The sequence below is a fragment of the Nomascus leucogenys genome, chromosome 13 (assembly GCF_006542625.1).
Source record: "Nomascus leucogenys isolate Asia chromosome 13, Asia_NLE_v1, whole genome shotgun sequence".
NCBI lineage: Eukaryota > Metazoa > Chordata > Mammalia > Primates > Hylobatidae > Nomascus > Nomascus leucogenys.
The window spans coordinates 20,150,133-20,156,339 of NC_044393.1; the positions used below are offsets into that span (position 1 = coordinate 20,150,133).

At 41.3% G+C, this 6,207-nt stretch overlaps 1 pseudogene across 1 annotated transcript; it reads left to right on the forward strand.

Annotated features, from left to right (window-relative positions):
• The first annotated feature begins 3,885 nt into the window (after positions 1 to 3,885).
• Positions 3,886 to 5,253, forward strand: LOC105740677 (annotated as a pseudogene). The gene has a single exon (XR_004033065.1). The product of XR_004033065.1 is annotated as a nuclease-sensitive element-binding protein 1 pseudogene (transcript).
• The last annotated feature ends 954 nt before the right edge of the window (positions 5,254 to 6,207 follow it).

Sequence of the window (6,207 nt, forward strand, 5' to 3'; positions counted from 1 at the left end):
CATCACAAAGAAGCTAAAAACCTTGAAAAGAGATTAGACAAATAGCTAACTAGAATAAACAGCATAGAGAAGACCTTAAATGACCTGATGGAGCTAAAAACCATGGCACGAGAACTACGTGATGCATGCACAAGCTTCAGTAGCCAATTCAGTCAAGTGGAAGAAAGGGTGTCAGTGACTGAAGATTAAATGAATGAAATGAAGCGAGAAGAAAAGTTTAGAGAAAAAAGAGTAAAAAGAAACTAACAAAGCCTCCAAGAAATATGGGACTATGTGAAAAGACCAAATCTACATCTGATTGGTATACCTGAAAGTGACAGGGAGAATGGAACCAAGTTGGAAAACACATAAGGATATTATCCAGGAGAACTTCCCCAACCTAGCAAGGCAGGCCAACATTCAAATTCAGGAAATACAGAGAATGCCACAAAGATACTCCTCGAGAAGGGCAACTCCAAGACACATAACTGTCAGATTCACCAAAGTTGAAATGAAGGAAAAAATGTTAAGGGCAGCCAGAGAGAAAGGTCAGGTTACCCACAAAGGGAAGCCCATCAGACTAACAGCTGATCTCTCGGCAGAAACTCTACAAGCCAGAAGAGAGTGGGGGCCGATATTCAGCATTCTTAAAGAAAAGAATTTTCAACCCAGAATTTCATATCCAGCCAAACTAAACTTCATAAGTGAAGGAGAAATAAAATCCTTTACAGACAAGCAAATGCTGAGAGATTTTGTCACCACCAGGCCTGCCCTAAAAGAGCTCCTGAAGGAAGCACTAAACATGGAAAGGAACAACCGCTACCAGCCACCGCAAAAACATGCCAAATTGTAAAGACCATTGATGCCAGGAAGAAACTGCATCAACTAACAAGCAAAATAACCAGCTAACATCATAATGACAGGATCAAATTCACACATAACAATATTAACCTTAAATGTAAATGGGCTAAATGCTCCAATTAAAAGACACAGACTGGCAAATTGGATAAAGAGTCAAGACCCATCAGTGTGCTATATTCAGAAGACCTATCTCACGTGCAGAGACACACATAGGCTCAAAATAAAGGGATGGAGGAAGATCTACCAAGCAAACGGAAAACAAAAAAAGGCAGGGGCTGCAGTCCTAGTCTCTGATAAAACAGACTTTAAACCAACAAAGATAAAAAGAGACAAAGAAGGCCATTACATAATGGTAAAAGGATCAATTCAACAAGAAGAGCTAACTATCCTAAATATATATGCATCCAACACAGGAGCACCTAGATTCATAAAGTCCTTAGAGACCTACAAAGAAACTTAGACTCCCACACAATAATAATGGGAGACTTTAACACCCCACTGTCAACATTAGACAGATCAACGAGACAGAAAGTTAACAAGGATATCCAGAACTTGTACTCAGCTCTGCACCAAGCGGACCTAATAGACATCTACAGAACTCTCCACCCCAAATCAACAGAATATACATTCTTCTCAGCACCACATCACACTTATTCTAAAATTGACCACATAGTTGGAAGTAAAGCACTACTCAGCAAATATAAAAGAACAGAAATTATAACAAACTGTCTCTCAGACCACAGTGCAATCAAATTAGAACTCAGGATTTAAAAACTCACTCAAAACCACTCATCTACATGGAAACTGAACAATCTGCTCCTGAATGACTACTGGGTACATAACGAAATGAAGGCAGAAATAAAGATGTTCTTTGAAACCAATGAGAACAAAGACAACATACCAGAATCTCTGGGACACATTTAAAGCAGTGTGTAGAGGAAAATTTATAGCACTAAATGCCCACAAGAGAAAGCAGGAAAGATCTAAAATTGACACCCTAACATCACAATTAAAAGAACTAGAGAATCAACAGCAAACACATTCAAAAGCTAGCAGAAATAACTAAGATCAGAGCAGAACTGAAGGAGACAGAGACACAAAAAACCCTTCAAAAAATAATGAATCCAGGAGCTGGTTTTTTTGAAAAGATTAACAAAATAGACCACTAGCAAGACTAACTAATAAAGGAGAAAAGAGAGAAGAATCAAATAGACGCAATAAAAAATGATAAAGGGGATATCACCACTGATCCCACAGAAATACAAACTACCATCAGAGAATACTATAAACATCTCTACACAAATAAACTAGACAATCTAGAAGAAATTGATAAATTCCTGGACAAATACACCCTCCCAAGACTAAACCAGGAAGAAGTTGAATCCCTGAATAGACCAATAACAGGCTCTGAAATTGAGGCAATAATTTAATAGCCTACCAACCAAAAAAAGTCCAGGATCAGATGGATTCACAGCCAAATTCTACCAGAGGTATAAGGAGGAGCTGGTACCATTCCTTCTGAAACTATTCCAATCAATAGAAAAAGAGGGAATCCTCCCTAATTCATTTTATGAGGCCAGCACCATCCTGATACCAAAGCCTGGCAGAGACACAACCAAAAAAGAGAATTTTAGACCAATATCCCTGATGAACATCAATGCAAAAATCCTCAATAAAATACTGGCAAATCGAATCCAGCAGCACATCAAAAGCTTATCCACCACGATCAAGTTGGCTTCATCCCTGGGAAGCAAGGCTGGTTCAACATATGCAAATCAATAAATATAATCCATCATATAAACAGAACCAAAGACAAAAACCACATGATTATCTCAATAGATGCAGAAAAGGCCTTTGACAAAATTCAACAACTCTTTCTGCTAAAAACTCTCAATAAACTAGGTATTGATGGGACGTATCTCAAAATAATAAGAGCTACTTATGACAAACCCACAGCCAATATCATACTGAATGGGCAAAAACTGGAAGCATTCCCTTTGAAAACTGTCACAAGACAGGGATGCCCTCTCTCACCACTCCTATTCAGCATACTGTTGGAAGTTCTGGCCAGGGCAATCAGGCAGGAGAAAGAAATAAAGCGTATTCAATTAGGAAAAGAGGAAGTCAAATTGTCCCTGTTTGCAGATGACATGACTGTATATTTAGAAAACCCCATCATCTCAGCCCAAAATCTCCTCAAGCTGATAAGCAACTTCAGCAAAGTCTCAGGATACAAAATCAATGTGCAAAAATCTAAACGTTCCTATAAACCAATAACAGACAAACAGAGAGCCAAATCTTGAGTGAACTCCGATTCACAATTGCTCCAAAGAGAATAAAATACCCAGGAATCCAAATACAACGGATGTGAAGGACCTCTTCAAGGAGAACTACGAACCACTGCTCAATGAAATAAAAGAGGATACAAACAAATGGAAGAACATTCCATGCTCATGGATAGGAAGAATTAATATTGTGAAAACGGCCATACTGCGCAAGGTAATTTATAGATTGAATGCCATCCCCATCAAGCTACCAATGACTTTCTTCACAGAATTGGAAAAAACTACTCTAAAGTTCACATGAAACCAAAAAAGAACCCGCATTGCCAAGTCAATCCTAAGCCAAAAGAACAAAGCCGGAGGCATCACGCTACCTGACTTCAAACTATACTACAAAGACAGTAACCAAAACAGCATGGTACTGGTACCAAAACAGAGATATAGACCAATGGACAGAACAGAGCCCTCAGAAATAATACCACACATCTACAACCATCTGATCTTTGACAAACCTGACAAAAACAAGAAATGGGGAAAGGATTCCCTATTTAATAAATGGTGCTGGGAAAACTGGCTAGCCATATGTAGAAAGCTGAAACTAGATCCCTTCCTTACACCTTATACAAAAATTAACTCAAGAGTTCGATCGGTAGCGGGAGCGGAGAGCGGACCCCAGAGAGCCCTGAGCAGCCCCACCTCCACCGCCGGCCTAGTTACCATCACACCCTGGGAGGAGCCGCAGCTGCCGCAGCCGGCCCCAGTCACCATCACCGCAACCATGAGCAGCGAGGCCGAGACCCAGCAGCCGCCCGCCGCCCCCCACCTCGCCGCCCCCGCCCTCAGCGCCGCCGACACCAAGCCCGGCACTACGGGCAGCGGCGCAGGGAGCGGTGGCCCGGGAGGTCTCGCATCGGCGGCGCCTGCCGGCGGCGACAAGAAAGTCATCGCAACGAAGGTTTTGGGAACAGTAAAATGGTTCAATGTAAGGAACGGATACGGTTTCATCAACAGGAATGACACCAAGGAAGATGTATTTGTACACTAGACTGCCATAAAGAAGAATAACCCCAGGAAGTACCTTCGCAGTGTAGGAGATGGAGAGGCTGTGGAGTTTGATGTTGTTGAAGGAGAAAAGGGTGCGGAGGCAGCAAATATTACAGGTCCTGGTGGTGTTCCAGTTCAAGGCAGTAAATATGCAGCAGACCGTAACCATTATAGACGCTATTCACGTCGTAGGGGTCCCCCACGCAATTACCAGCAAAATTACCAGAATAGTGAGAGTGGGGAAAAGAACGAGGGATCGGAGAGTGCTCCCGAAGGCCAGGCCCAACAACGCCAGCCCTACTGCAGGCGAAGGTTCCCACCTTACTACATGTGGAGACCCTATGGGCGTCGACCACAGTATTCCAACCCTCCTGTGCAGGGAGAAGTGATGGAGGGTGCTGACAACCAGGGTGCAGGAGAACAAGGTAGACCAGTGAGGCAGAATATGTATCGGGGATATAGACCACGATTCCGCAGGGGCCCTCCTCGCCAAAGACAGCCTAGAGAGGATGGCAATGAAGAAGATAAAGAAAATCAAGGAGATGAGACCCAAGGTCAGCAGCCACCTCAACGTCGGTACCGCCGCAACTTCAATTACCGACGCAGACGCCCAGAAAACCCTAAACCACAAGACGGCAAAGAGACAAAAGCAGCCTATCCACCAGCTGAGAATTCGTCCGCTCCCGAAGCTGAGCAGGGCGGGGCTGAGTAAATGCCAGCTTACCATCTCTACCATCATCCGGTTTAGTCATCCAACAAGAAGAAATATGAAATTCCAGCAATAAGAAATGAACAAAAGATTGGAGCTCAAGACCTTAAGTGCTTGCTTTTTGCCCGTTGACCAGATAAATAGAACTATCTGCATTATCTATGCAGCATGGGGTTTTTATTATTTTTACCTAAACACGTCTCTTTTTGGTAATAACAAACGTGTTTTTTAAAAAAGCCTGGTTTTTCTCAATACGCCTTTAAAGGTTTTTAAATTGTTTCATATCTGGTCAAGTTGAGATCTTTAAGAACTTCATTTTTAATTTGTAATAAAAGTTTACAACTTGATTTTTTCAAAAAAGTCAACAAACTGCAAGCATCTGTTAATAAAGTTCTTAAATAATAATAAAAAAAATTAACTCAAGATGGATTAAAGACTTAAATGTTAGACCTAAAACCATAAAAACCCTAGAAGAAAACCTAGGCAATACCATTCAGGACATAGGCATGGGCAAGGACTTCATGTCTAAAACACCAAAAGCAATGGCAACAAAAGCCAAAATAGACAAATGGGATCTAATTAAGCTAAAGAGCTTCTGCACAGCAAAAGAAACTACCATCAGAGTGAACAGGCAACCTACAGAATGGGAGAAAATTTTCACAATCTACCCATCTGACAAAGGGCTAATATCCAGAATCTACAAACAACTTAAACAAATTTACAAGAAAAAAAAAAACTCCATCAAAAAGTGGGCAAAGGATATGAACAGACACGTCTCAAAAGAAGACATTTATGCAGCCAACAGACACATGAAAAAATGCTCATCATCACTGGTCATCAGAGAAATGCAAATCAAAACAATGAGATACCATCTCACACCAGTTAGAATGGCCATCATTAAAAAGTCAGGAAACAACAGGTGTTAGAGAGGCTGTGGAGAAATAGGAACACATTTACACTATTGGTGGGACTGTAAACTAGTTCAACCATTGTGGAAGACAGTGTGGCGATTCCTCAAGGATCTAGAACTAGAAATACCATTTGACTTAGCCATCCCATTACTGGGTATATACCCAAAGGACTATAAATCATGCTGCTATAAAGACACATGCACACGTATGTTTATTGTGGCACTATTCACAATAGCAAAGACTTGAAAGCAACCCAAATGTCCAACAATGATAGACTAGATTAAGAAAATGTGGCAAATATACACCATGGAATACTATGCAGCCATAAAAAAGGATGAGTTCATGTCCTTTTCAGGGACATGGATGAAGCTGGAAACCATCATTCTGAGCAAACTATCGCAAGGACAGAAAACCAAACACC